Here is a 14,925-nt window from a genome sequence, read left to right as displayed (position 1 = left end):
CAGTCTAAAAATGTAACCTTAAGTTCTATGTAGTTTCAGTGATAAACATAAAATACAATTATGTTAAACATATATTTCTCAGAATAGCGCCTTGTATATGGTAAATACTCACACGTTAGTTGCTATCACTATTATGTGTAAGTTGATATCAACACAGCAAATGTTTATTATTGTGTTTTAATTTCTCTAAATTACAATATTCATATTATATACCAGGAACTGTGTTGGCTCATCACAGTTTGCTTTACTGGTGTTCTTCTTGTCTGAAGAACGCGAAACCTCAGATTTTAGTGCTTAGGACGAATTGTACGTCTAGAATTTCTGTTGAATTTCGCTACTACCATTTCAACATAGGTGTGGAGAAAGAATGTATTTGGAGTGCACATTGATTCAGATTCTCACCCCAAGCTCATCCAACAGTCCTTCTTTGAGAACATTCTTTGGGCTAGAATTTTAGGGTACAGAGCTGTTGGCCCTAGTCTCCGGTAGTTTTACAGTATAAGTGGAGGAAACAGATGCACAAGCAGATAAATTGGATGTGAGGGGGTGAGTGCTGGTAGTTAGCTGTGGGAGCCAGAGCAGATAGCAGCCTGGGGGAAGTGAAGAAAAGTTCCCCAGAGGAGAGGGCATTTGGTCAAGGTTTGAAACAATGGATACGAGCTGCCTCAATTTCTTTATCTGTAAACAGAGGCAGTTGGACAGGATTCCTTTTTACTCCAAACTTCCATGATTTTAATGCTGTGGATCCCACTTTATCAATAATGAGGGACATTGGCATTGGGTCTTTGCATTTTGATTTTTGCAGGAGATCTTATCTGCACAATTCTTGCGGCCTCTCAATCTACAGCAGGAGCATCAGTTGACTGTTCAGCTGTTCTGCTATCCTGCCAGATGGCTGAGCTTTTAGATTTCAGGACAAAGAATTCACACAACTGGCTGAATGTTTCGCTTTTCATCAGAATATTTTGGCATCAGGTGGACAATAACCATGGACAAACTTCAGGAATCTCAGTGATTTGGATTCGGTACAGAGAAAATAATAGCTTAGATTCTGATTTGAAGTGAAGCTCAATTATCCTCAGCCAAAAAATAGCCTTTCTTCTTCCAAATGGTCTAAGATGCTCATTAGCTCTGGCTTTGGTCCTGGGGTATTTTTGTAATGAAGTCGGCTGAAAGTTTGCAGGACAGATGGAGTTACCATCTTTCATGGGGTTGTAGAAGAGAGCAGAGCTGAGTTAGTGACTGGAAGAAGTAAAATATTCAATAAGAAGAAAGGACCGAAATGTCACCTGGGTGATTATGTAATCGTGCCCAGATCTTTCTCAGCAATTCTTTGGTAATTATAGTGGTATTTTTAAACAAGCCAACATTATTGAGGTAAAAATGCACACATTGTATAAGCGTACAGTTCCTTGAGTTTGGAACTGGTGGATTTCTGCCACAAAAAAACTATCGCGCAACTGAGATACAGAATACCATTGTCAGCCCAAAACACAGTCTTTCCTCCACAGTCCTTCTCCAGCCCACAGCCCAACTTTACATAACCATTAATCTGCTTTCAATCACTGTAGATTAGATTTGTCTCTTCCGGAACTTCATATAAGTGGAATCACAGTATACTCTTTTTGTGTCTGCTTTCTATCACCCAGTATGTTTTTAAGACACATTCATGTTGTTGAGTGTCTCAGTAATTTTTCCTTTTCATATTCATATTTCACTGTTTGGAATACCACAATTTTTCTTTTTTTTTTTTTAATGTCTATTTTTGAGAGAGACAGACAAAGTGTGAGTGGGGGAAGGGCAGAGAGAGAAAGGGAGACGTAGAATCTCAAACAGGCTCCAGGCTCCTAGCTGTCAACACAGAGCCTGATGTGGGGCTCGAACTCGGGAACGGCGAGATCGTGACCTAGGCTGAAGTCAGACACTGAACCAACTGAGCCCCCCCCCCAGGCACCCTTGGAATACCACAATTTCTTTACCTGCTAACTTGTTTGTGAACAATTGGGCTGTTTCCAGTTACAGGCTCTATGACTAAAGATGCTATGAACATTCATGGACAATTCTTTGTGTGGATATATATTTTCATTTCTCTTGGATAAGTACTTAGGAGAGAAATGACTGTACCTTGTGTGGTAATGATATGTTTTAACTTTATAGGAAAATGCCAAACTGTTCTCCAAATTGGTCCTACTGTTTTTGCATTCCCGTCATCAACATTTAAGGGTTCCAGTTGCTTAATATCTTGGTTAACCTAGTTTTTAGAATTTTAGCTTTTCAAACACGTATGTAGTGGTTATACATTGTTGTTTTAATATGCATTTTCCTGATGACTAATGACTTCTAGCAACTTTTCATGTGCTTAGTGGCCATTCATATACACTTATGTGTTGAGTATTTCTTTCTATTTTTTTTTTTTGCAATGGTTTTGAAGCTTCCATGTCATTCCATGAAGAGGCCTTGGGGCCATGGTAGGTGGATTGGGTTTTGTTTAAAATTACTTATCTTGAAGACACGTTTTCATGACTAAAAGCAAATCGAAAAACGGGTTTAAAGCAAAATTGGGAAGGAGGTGAATGTGGCTTTCAGTGTTACCATTCTTTTTCTTCCTCAGGGCCCACACTGTAAGTAACAATGTATGTGGGGAGCACAAGTCTTACAGACAGGTTTACAGTAGAGAGAAACATGCCAGGCTCTGGAGTCAAAGAGATATGTGTTTACATCCAGATTTTGCCATTTGTTGGCTCTATAAACTTGGGCAAATTTATTATCTCCTTTGAGTCTATCGTTTTATTAGTTGTAAAATAATATAGCTACTATAATAATATTGCAATGGGATTAATAATATCTAACCAGTAGGTTATTCTGAGGATAAAATGAGAAAATAAATGTCAAGTGTCTAGAGGTGGGCCTAGCACACGGTAGTTATGCATCCAATGTTAGTTTCCTTCTATCTCTCCCTACCCCTAAACTTGTTCTACTTCTCTCCCTTTATTTTATTTATTTTAACTTTTTTTAATGTTTATTTTATTATTATTTTTTTTTAACTTTTTTTTTTTTTTTTTTTTTGAGACAGAGAGAGCATGAACGGGGCAGGGGCAGAGAGAGAGGGAGACACAGAATCGGAAGCAGGCTCCAGGCTCTGAGCCATCAGCCCAGAGCCCGACGCGGGGCTCGAACTCACGGACCGCGAGATCGTGACCTGAGCTGAAGTCGGACGCTCAACCGACTGAGCCACCCAGGCGCCCCTTTAATGTTTATTTTTTGAGAGAGACAGAGACAAAGTGTGAGCAGGGGAGGGGCAGAGAGAGAGAGGAAGACACAGAATGCGAAGCAGGCTCCAGGCTCTGAGCTGTCAGCACAGAGCCCGTTGCGGGGCTCGAACCCACAAACCGTGAGATCATGACCGGAGCCAAAGTCAGACGCTCAACTGACTGAGCCACCCAGGCGCCCCTCCCTTTATTTAGAATCATAAGATTCCTCACCATGCCACTCCATCTTTCCTACCCTTTACAGGCTCTAGACTTAGATTAATTCTTCCTCCATTCTAACATTTACTGTTTTGTGTTCTCCTCTCATAGACTCCTGCTGAATGTATGAACAGCTCATCTGATAAAACATAATTTCTGATGCTTCCAGTTCAGTTTTTTGTTTTGTTTTTTTTTTTTTTTAGGATTGCTTTGGCTGTTTGGGGTCTTCTGTAGTTCCATACATGTGTTAAGATTGTTTCATTTAGCTCTCATAGTATTTTCATAGGATAGTGTCAAATCTATAGATTGCTTTGGGTACTATAGACATTTTAACAATGTTTGTTCTTCCAATCCATGAGCATGGAATGTTTTTCCATCTTTTTGTGTCCTCTTCAATATCTTTCAAAAGTCTTCTATTGTTTTCAGAGTACAGATCTTTTGTCTCTTTAGTTAGGTTTATTCCTAGGTATCTTACCATTTTTGGTGCAATTGTAAATGGGGTAGATTCCTTGATTCCTTATAGGGGAAGGGGGGCAAAAAGAGAAGAGAGGGAAACAAACCACAAGAGACTCTTAATGATAGAGAACAAACTATGGGTTGATGGACGGAGGTGGGTGGGAGGTGGGCTAGATGGGTGAAGCGTACTAAGGAGGGCACTTGTGATGAGCACTGGGCGCTGTATATAAGTGATGAATCACTGAATTCTACTTCTGAAACCACTATTGCACTATATATTAACTAACTAAAATATAAATAAAAGAATTTAAAAAAACACATAATTTCTGTTAAGGTGGTGATGGTTGATAATATTTCAAAGTTTTCATAAATATCTAATTCAAGAAGCAGGATCAAGGGAAGAACGAGAAATGGAAGAATTTAAAGTCCATGGAGGGCTGATTAGGGTAGGTAGTGATTTTGGTATGGTTGCCTTTTCCCAGATCTCCATAAATCACAGTACATAAGTGGTTTTTTGCCAGGGGGTTGGTCTGCACTTGGACATTTTCAATTAGTTCCTTTTTGAGCTTCCTTCTCTCCATTTTTATAAGCTTTTTTTTTTTTTTTTTTTTTAACCATCATTGTCTAGCAGGCCAGAGCCATATGAATGACTTTACAAGCCAAGTAATTGTTCTTTAATAAATGTGTTTCTCCAGTACTTGTTGATTGCTTATGGATTAGTGGCACATTTCATAGAGATTTTAAGACTTCTGATAAAACTGAAATTACTTGTAGTTGTAGTAGTAAAACCCTGACTAAGTAGATAGACCTAGAACTGGTCCTCTGGATCCTACTTTGGAAACCCATACAATATCTAGGATAATAGATCTTCAAGGGCAGTTTGGATGATAATCAGCTCTACCTCAAAGATATTGTGAAATCATGGAATAATAGACTATTATGACTGGAAGAGCTTCAGGGAACAGTTAGTCTAACCCCACACCCAGTTTTCAGATGAGAATATATATTATTGTGATTACAAAGCAATTTCTTGACAAATATTGGTCTGTTGACCTGGACAGTGCTGACCGTATTCAGAGATAGCTGATTCATTAACTTCTTGGCTGTCCCTTTTCATAATCAAAGTCACAATCCTTGATTCTGGTTACTGTTAGTCTGTGCCGGTTTGTTAACACATCTTATTTTTTCTACTGCTTTGGGACCAGAGAGTTCTGTGGAATATCAACATTATGCAAATAAAGCCAAGCTACCCACACTACACTTCAGGTCCTAAAGTGAGCTAGCTTCTTCTTTGCCAAATTATCTTTAGGAACAAGTAAACAAACAACTAAAAAAAAAAATGTTTATAACTTCCAGGAGATAGTTGTCCATGAATGGGTTTTACACTTGAAACTTTATCCACTTCACAAACAAAAATATGTTTCCCTGGACAGCTGAAAAAGATAGCCTTCAAACAGGGTAGCTGGACTGACATACATCTAAGTTATCCCAACTGAATATTCCTGGAAAACTCAGTTCTATTCTGAGAATGAAAAGTTATAAGAGAAAGTTTGTGGATACTTTGGCACTATTTGCTTTTATCTGTCACATTGAGCTACTCTTGGTGGAACACCCTTAAGAGGCTTTGAAATACTAAAATGTCCTTCTTGAAACAGTGTATGCCTCCACCCATTGAACAGAATTGGTCAATATCAAGTCTTCATTGGAAAAACAGAAGGCAACTCAGAAGAGCGTAGTGGGAACACTGTTGAGAAAGAATCTACATCCAAGTGCTGGGTGTGTGGAAAGGGAATAGAATTTTCAGTTTAAAATTTAAAATTCAGGGGTGCCTGAGCGACTCAGTCGGCTAAGCATCCAACTCTTGATTTTGGCTCAGGTCATGATCTTGCAGTTTGTGACTTCGAGCCCCGCGTTGGGCTCTGTGCGGGCAGCGTGGAGCTTGCTTGGGATTCTCTCTCTGCTCCTCCCCTGCTCGTGCTGTCTCTCTCTCAAAATAAATAAATAAAATTAAAATGATAGAATTCAAAATTATTATTTTTTTAAATATTCAGAAACAGTAAAAGATGGAAGTCACCATCACTAATGAGCTTATGAAGTAGGATCAAGCATACTTGTAAGTTAGCATAAAGAGCATGTTAGGAGAGAAAAGTGCAAAATATTTTTTAAACCTCCAAACTTGGAAAGACTGTAAATTGTAAGAAACATTTTTTTTTAAGATTATAAAGTGAGTCTTTAGTATTGGATAGTGCTTATAAAAGTTTTGGAGGAGGCCTGGCTGAGAGGATAAGGATTTTCTTTTGGGATTTACAGCGAGATTGATTTTTTTATTTCGAAAGAAAAAAACCTAAAGGTCTTGTGGAAACTCACATTGCTGGGTCCCACTCTCAGAGTGTGTGATTCAGTAGTTCTGGAACGGGGTCTGAAAACGTGCATTTCTAAGTCCCAAGGTAATACTGAAACTGCCGTGTCCCAGGACCACTTTGAGAACCAGTGACTGGCCAATTCCATTATTTTACACAGGCAAAACTCAGGCTAAATTTATATTTTAGTGACATGGCCAGGGTTACATGGTTAAGTCTGGGCAGACCGAGACTAGACTTAAAAGTTGTGGACTCCAACTCCATAAGCATTTAGATGAGGTAGTTCTAGAAAACATACTATCTTTAAAACAGGAATCGTCTTGTTTTATCTTTAGGCCTCGAAATGTATGGCAACCAATGGCAGTAAGACATTTTAGGGCAGCAAATGTATATGGTAGAAAAGAAGAATGAATCTAGTTTGAAACAGAACCTGGTGAAGAGTTACGGGAGGGCCCTAGGTGCTGTAATTCTCTGTTTTAACAACAATTTACTTATTTTACTCACTGCAAGTCTCCCCTTAGCTAAAATATAAGCTCCCAAATGGCAAAAACATGTATTTCTCTTCACTGCTGCACCCCCAGCTCCTGTACTGTGCCTGGCACACAGGGAGACTTCAGTCAATGTTTGTTGAGTGATATGGATGTGATGGTACACTTACTGAGGGCTCAATACTGGAACAGGAACATTTCCCCTTGTTTTCTCCTGTGCATGGGTAGTGCTGGAGTGAAAGCAAACTTTGCCTTCTTCTTAATCATGGCCAAGAGAAAACCCTATAGCTGTTCCAGACAGGATATGCCTTTGGCAAAAGTTGCCAAGTTTCTCAGGGCTCCCAAATCAAAACTTTGTGGCATGTCTGTACCAACGGGGACCACCTTGTGAGCTCTCTCTCCAGGAGAGGATGGATTTCAAAGTCATCTTTAATAATAATGAACAGTCACTAGTCACTGAGCCCTTACAATTTGCCAGGTACTATTCTAAGGGCATTGTATGTATTACCTCACTTAATCTTTAGAACTTCCCAAAGAGTGGGGCTCTATTGTTGGCCCCATTTGACAGATGAGGACACTAGAGCCCTATAGAGGTTAAGGAGTCACTCAAGGCACATGACTGATGAGTATTGGAGCTGGGGGAAGTCTGACTCCATACACCATATCCTTAACTGACCACTGGATCTTTTTATGGCTTTGTGAGCCAACGAGAGCTACACACATTCTTCAAATGGGAGAAGAAGTCTTGAGGCACACAGAAACCATGCCTGGATTTCACCCTCCCTGGGCTGACTCAACTTGTCTCAAACCTACCCGACTTAGGGGAAAAGTTCTCGGGAATAGAAGTAATTGGAGGGCTATCGCAGGGCTTACAATGAAATGCCAGAAGCAAGTCCAAGGCAGAGAGAATATATACATAAAATCAGGGGCCTAGAAACCATGTAATGGCTTTGAGATGTTTTCTTTGAAGTCCAGTGGCTAGGGGTTCAGAGCAGAATTTTCTATAACATGTTATCCATCTATCTGGAGAGTAAAATATTTTAGGCAGGCTTTCTCTCTGTATTTGAAAGGGGAAAAATAGCCCCAAAGATAATAAAGACTTGAGTAAGAAAGTTTTTTCTTAAACTTCTTTCTGAATAGTTGACTATTCAATGTAGGCATTGAAATTAACACTTGGGTTCTGAGATCATTTTTCTCTTGACATTATCTGCATTGTTACATTGAATAAACCCGGAGTAGGGTATCCTTCCTCTTGGTGCTTTGAATGCTGGATACCACTTACTTATGAATTCTTCAGTCCTGCTTATAGGAACATGTTAGGACACCATGATTATCTGAACGGATTGCTCTTTGGAGATCCCACTAGCATTGAACATAAGAAATGGAAGGGGCAGGGCTGAGTACCCAAGTGCTCTTATTCCAGCCAGGAGCTCTTTTTTGGGTTCCCATCACTCCTCATGTGCTCCCCTTATTTCTGTGTCTTATGCATCTCTAAACTGCCCAGATTTATTGGTGCCATGCAACTGTTCATTGAACATGGGTGATGGAGTTCCTTTTCATACAGGGGGAGATGTTCTGGTTTTCAAGGGACTTGTTAGTTAATTGCCATTAGATTTGCTTATAAATTGGTACCTTTGTCAGATTCGAGTGAATTATAAACATGCATTATAAACATGCTGCATAATAAACATGTGCATGATAAATATGCTCTGAATCTCAGTGGCTTCCTGTGTACATTTATTTTTTTCCTCGTGTAACATAAGGGTCACAGGTCTCTACCAGGTCTGCCCTACATGGCCTCTCCCTTCCATGCTGAACGATCAGTTTCCTTCTGAGATATGCTTTTTGTTATGGATTGATTTGTAGCCCCACAAAATTCATATCGTAAGCCTTGACTCTTAGCATGTGACTTTATTTGGAGATATGTTCTCTAGAGAGGTAATCAAGTTAAGATGAGCTCATTAGAGTGGCCTTAATGCAGTATGACTTATGTCCTGACTAAAAGGAAATTTGGAGACAGGTACCCAAGGGAGAATGCCATGTGAAGAGACACAGTGAGAAGATGGCCATCTACAAGTCAAAGAGAAGGACCCAGAACAGATCCTTCCTTCACCCTCCTTAGAAGGAACCAACCTTGCTCACACCTTGATCTTGGACTTCTGCCTTCAGAACCATGAGACAATGAATTTCTGTTTAAGACATGCAGTTTGTGGTACTTTTTACAGAAGTCTTAGAAAACTAAGACAATCATCTTGTAAGGGCGATGCAGGAGCAAAATGCCCAGCCAAGCCAGTCATGTTTAAAGTGTCTTCTAGTTGGATAGGGCATATCCACTCACAGTCTATTGGTCAGTGCAAGTCACATGATCAAGGTTTGGAGGTATGCTCTTTCCTGTGGGGTGGGATACAAGGGGAGTGAATATTTGCAAAATATATTTCAGTCCACTCCAATTAGACATACCAGCCTTGCTAATGTCAGAAGACTAGAGGACAGTCTAGCCCTCTTGGATTCCCCTTGTCTCCAGAAGTTGACTATTCAAACCTATGTGTTAGCTTGAAGACAATACTCCCCTCTCCCTTGCCTTACCTGCCAACTTGACTGTGGTCATTCCATTTATATTGATATGATTCATGGGTTTGCGAGTTTACAACAAAATATCTGGATAGAACAGTCCAGCTAATTACCCGTTTCATGCTCGTGTCCTTACTGTCCCACTGCTGCAGGAAGATCTCCAAGCTTGGCTCTGATGTCTCAAGAAGGAAAGAGCTTACTCCCTCTGAGGTGGCCCATTCAACCACTGGCCAGACCAATAGAAAGTTCCTCCAAATACAGAACTGAGCAATTTCACGTTTGGGGTCTGTCAGGCTTATACACGGTCCTCAAATCATGTAGAGTCGACAAAAGGCCTCTCGAACTTTGAATCAGGCACACATATAAATAAAATCCTTGTTTAGAAAAACACTCTGCTTCTTGTCACTTTTTGCTTTTATCTTCAGGCAGGACAGTGTTATTAGGGGTCCCTCAGAACCACCTTGCCTAGATTCAGTGGGAGTGAAGTGCATTATATGTGCACATTCCAGGTTTCACTAAGGAATAATTTCAGTTTGAAGACATGACACCTGCAGCGAGTATGTTAATTTCATAAAGGTCCTTGACCTTAGTGTTATAGTTTCTTAGTGTATTACATTTAAAAAAATGAGGCCCACATTTTCTTCTTTTAATGATTTTTGACTTTGACTTTTTTTGATATTCATATTGCCATATTTGCTATATAATTTTTGATATAATTCTTTTTCTTGATATAATTATTTTTTGATATAATTCTTTTTCTTGATTCTTCAATATTTGACCTTGTTTTATTGTGCTTAGGTGTATTTTTTTTTAAATGGAAAATAAATATTTGTAAGAGCAATTTTTTTTTGTCTTTTAATGTGGAAAATTTTACCTGTTCGCTCTGATTAGTGACAAATATTTGCTGTGCTTTAAATTTTGTTTATTATTATCTGCCTACACATCTGACCTCCTGTTTCATTGCATGGTGAAGGAGATGGGATGATGGATAATAAGTGCATATTTTTATATGTAGTTATTTAATTAATTATCCCAATAATGTCTTGGCTCCCTCCAATTCTTTATAGCTATTGACTGAATTTAGAGCACTCATCGACCAGTCCAGGGCAGTGCTCTCTTACACATGGATTTGATTTTCTCTGGTCTTTTTTACTCTTGGTCCATTACCACCTGTCTACCTTTAATCAATTCCTCACCATTTTTGATTTCCTAATGATATTCTTTTTTGTGTTCCACTGCTATTGAGATTTTTTTTTTGTTAAAAAAAATTCTACATATTATGGGAACCGAGTAAGAGGAAAAGAAGGTACATGTATACAGTCAGCTATGTTGCTCTAATTCTCCAAGATCTTATTTCTAAATGCTTTTGCTTTCGAGAGGGGAATGGTGGGGTGTGTGTATGTGAGGAGTGTGCGTGCGTGTGTGCGTGTGTGTATGTGTGTGTGTGTGTGTGTGCGTGTGTGTCTAATGTTTCCTCTGTTGCAAAAATTCTGGGTTCTGCTTCTCTTTTATCTTTTTTGTTTTTGAGGGGATGGGTGTCTTTTATTCTTTTCTCTTTATCTTCACTGGTTTTATTTAAATTCAAATCAGTTGGGAAGACATTATAATGGATATTGTGCTCTCCTGCCCAGTCTGTTTAGGGGTGGGAGCTGGGGACCTACCTGTAGCATGATTAATTTTCATCACTGTGCTTTCAAAAATAAAATGCAGCTGATTATCATTAATTGTGTTGCCATTATAGTGAGGTATGGATAGTCAATCATCCACTGTGCCATTAACAGATGCCGTTTTAGGGGAGTTAAAAAATCCTCAAAATTTCGGTCCACTGTCACACATAAAGTCCCCACTCTGGACATTCTGAGCCGGCACTTATTAGAAGTGTTCTTAGGTTGCTGAGCAGTTCTGAGGATTGTTGTCATTTGAGTCATTTATGCCTGGAGTTGAAAGGGGCAACTGTCTAAAACAAGCTCTCAAACTCGTCCATCTTATCAGAATCATCTAGGGAGGTTAAAAACATGCCTGGGTCTATTCCCAGAGATTTTGGTATAAGCAGTTTTGTGTGTAGCCTGGACACTGAGAGCTCTAAAAATTCCCAGGGTGTTGCTGCAAATTTGGAGGAGCACTGCTCTAAAACACCAGTAAGCAGAAGGTAGAACACCAGTATCATGCCTCAAAATAGATGGCAAATCTCACAACTGGGCAAAATCTCATCTAAAAATCCTCAGCCTGGGGTGCCTGGGTGGTTCAGTCGGTTAAGCGTCCGACTTCGGCTCAGGTCACGATCTCACAGTTCGTGAGTTCGAGCCCCGCATCAGGCTCTGTGCTGACAGTTCAGAGCCTGGAGCCTACTTCACATTCTGTGTCTCCCTCTCTCTCTGCCCCTTTCCTGCTCATGCTGTGTCTCTCTCTGTCTCAAAAATAAATATAAACATTAAAAAAAATAAAAAATAAAATAATTTTAAAAATCCTCAGCCCGACTTTCAGATTGTTACCAGTGGGAACACAAAGCTCTCCCAGTGGGAAGGGGAGGGGAAATGGACCCCACCTCTCGGAGGGTGAAGCAGCATGCTTGCAGAAAGGGAAAGGAATGATGGAACAATCTTTGGAGACCATCTGGCACTAGAGTATTCTCAAATAATTTTAGGAATGTGTATCTTATTTCTCAATTGGACGACACTTACCTCAAATCCTGGGATGATGTATTTTCTCTTTTAATCTCTCACATGGTGCTCTGTACACAGCCTATACTCGACAAGTAGATATTGCTAAGCTGATATTAATGCAGTAAGTTCAAGGGTGAGCAAGTGTGGGAAGAGTAATTGACTTTTTCATCTGGGAGAGAATCCAAAAACAGAAGAAAAAGAGATGGAAATTTTCTTAGAGAACTATAAGTTTCCATGATGCGTCTTGACTTCCAGGGAATGAAACCTACCTTTAAATTTTCCTTCCTTCCTGCCCTCCCTTATTTCTTCCTTTTTATGCCTGGCTGGGTAACCTTAAATGACCTCCAGTTTCAGAGGAGAAGTGAGGGGAAGTGCTCGCCAGGCCTTGCCACCTCCCTGTGTTGCCATGACGACAGGAGGAGCTTGTTTCTGAGGCCCCAGCCTGCAGGCACTTCTTCTAAAAACCCAAGGCCTCCTTTGTTTTTCATCAGTTCTGGATGCCTGTACTTGATTGCCACACAGCCTTTTCTTTGAATTATATTTTAAAGATTAATGGTGTGTGGAAGAACATTCAAGGTTTAGATTTCCATCAAGAGACTCATAAAATACGCATGTAAAATAGAACTGTGGCAACAGCATGGTTCTTGAGGATTTTAAAGTATGAATCTAAAGTTGCTTATAATCTGGATCTTTCTCTATTTCCCACTGAAATGGTCCAGCTTTTGAATCAGGTCTGTAGAGAGCCTTTGGTCTCGGGACTACGCATGCCCTTTAGTCACATATATATATTTTTCTAGGCAGCCTTTTACCTTGTTTCTGGTGGGCAGTCATGGGTCATGCATGGTAAAAAAGTAAGGAGGCATCATGGGAGGGGATTGTCACAGCCCTGCCTTGTGGAGGAGAGCTGTTGGAATGTTGGGTTCCAATGGTTTTTGGGTTCCAATGGTTGGGTTCCAATCAGAAGGTTGTCTTGGTTTTCCCAAGAGATGTTTTGCTTTATCTTTAACTCAGAACAGATTTGGAATTTCTAATAAATTAGAATAGAACTGCTAATATATATTATATACGTATATATAATGAAACCTCTTGTCTGGGTTAAGAGTTGGGAGGCCTGCATTCTAGTCCTGGTTCTGCTACCGTCTTACTGTGGGCCCGCAGTTAAGTCTTGAACACTCATGGCCTCAATTTCGTCATCAGATGGTCTCCAAGGTCCTCCCTAGTTCTGATGCACCATGATGTTTTCACAGCTTTTGTCTGTGCTCAACTCACCTCTGCCACCACCTTCCTTTCAACTGCCTTTTTGTTCTTTTCCTTTGAAATCAACTCTCATACTGGGTTTCAGTTAAGTTGGAAATGAATATATAGATCCTTTTTCTTTTTCTTTTCTGTCACGATAATTAACAGCTCTTGGACACGCATCTAAGAGTAAGCCTGGTTTTTGAGTAGAAGAATAGTAACACATTGTGCCGAGGATAAGCCATCACGGTTTCTTCTCACTGTTCTTTAAGTGTCTCAGTTTGATCCTGCCTCAGGGTCTTGGTACATCCTGTCCTTTGAGCCTAAGTGCCCTTTCCCTGGATCTGGTCCTCCCTCACTCTTTCTCATTATTCAGGTCTCAGCTGGAGTGTCCTTCACTCTCACCATCCGGGTGCTCCCACACTAGCAGATCACCTTAGTTATCTCTCTCTGAAATTATCACACTTATGTATTTTTAGTCAACATCTGCCTCCTCCTGGTGGAACCTTTGCCCCATGAGAGCCAGGACCTTGTCTGCCTCATTCACCGAATCCCTAGCACCTGCAACAGTGTCTGGCCTTCGGTCAGAACTCCGTGTGGGCCTTGACCCTGTGTCCCTAACCACTCCCCTACAGTGCTGTTAGGAATGAGAAATACAGGCAGCTTCTGGAAGGAGGGTGAACTAGGTAGCATTAGATAATGGGTATATAGTCAGCAAGCCGTTTGTCTTAAATCCTGACCCTGAAGATCCTGGCTGCCAAACCAGACTTGTCAAATGACTAACAGCTTTTGAGCAGAGATTTAATTTCTCTGGACCTCGTATTATGCATATTTTAAATTGATGAGTTGAGTTACTAAAATTAATACCTCACATGTGTGGAGCCCTTTTTGCCCCCCCCCCTTTTTTTTTGGTCACAGGCGCTGGCCCAGCATTTTATAGGCATTATCTCATTCAGTCCGCATACTAGCACCATAAAGTAGGGACTATGATGATCTCCATTTATAGAGGGGACCCAGGGCTGGATCCTGCCTGTGTTGGACGGCTCAGACAGCCACAGCACAATACCATAGAAAGGGTGGCTGAAACAACAGGAGTGTCTTACAGCTCTGGAGGCTGGAACCTCCATGATGTGGCAGCTCTCATTTCTCCTGAGGCCTGTCTGGTTGGTTTCCAGACGGCCACCTTCAGTGTCCGCACACGGCCTTTCTCTGTGTAACCGCGTCCCTGGTGCCTCTTCTTCTTATAGGGACATCGGTCATATTGAAATAGGGCCTCATTATGACCTCATTTAACCAGAATGACCTCCTTAAAGACCCTATCTCCAAAAGCAGATACAGATGCAGATACAGATACAGATGGGGGCTAGGGTTTCAAAACAAGAATGTTTGAGGGGGTACCATTCAGTGTATAACACTGCCCAAAGCCACTCAACTCATAAGTCATGGAGACGTTATTTGAATCTAGATCCCCTCCCCATGCCCCTAGCTATACTGCCATGAGGATTTGCCCTCCACCGTCATCCATGAAGGGTCAAGCTTGGAAAAGCTGGAGACCTCACCTCCACGTCTGCAAAGTGGATGCTGGGAAGGGAAGGGCAGGTGGCTGAAGACTGAGTGACCTCTCGGCACCACTTGTGAAGTGCTGGGACTGGGTAATGAGATGCACACAGCCACGTCCTCTTAC

General features: G+C 40.7%; 1 long non-coding RNA gene across 1 annotated transcript; it reads right to left on the bottom strand.

The window, feature by feature from the left end:
- Window positions 1-1,148: 1,148 nt before the first annotated feature.
- LOC109264753 (uncharacterized) lies at window positions 1,149-12,331 on the bottom strand. The gene is made up of 3 exons (XR_002078848.2): window positions 12,275-12,331; window positions 12,024-12,174; window positions 1,149-1,242 (listed from the first exon to the last, which is right to left on the bottom strand). It is a non-coding gene; the product is annotated as an uncharacterized LOC109264753 (long non-coding RNA).
- Between the last annotated feature and the right edge of the window lie 2,594 nt (window positions 12,332-14,925).

The sequence above is a fragment of the Panthera pardus genome, unplaced genomic scaffold (assembly GCF_024362965.1).
Source record: "Panthera pardus isolate Hobbes unplaced genomic scaffold, ASM2436296v1 HiC_scaffold_10, whole genome shotgun sequence".
In the NCBI taxonomy this organism is placed as follows: Eukaryota; Metazoa; Chordata; class Mammalia; order Carnivora; family Felidae; genus Panthera; species Panthera pardus.
The sequence above is the reverse complement of the archived record's forward strand: the minus strand, read 5'-3'. Positions and strand labels throughout refer to the sequence as shown.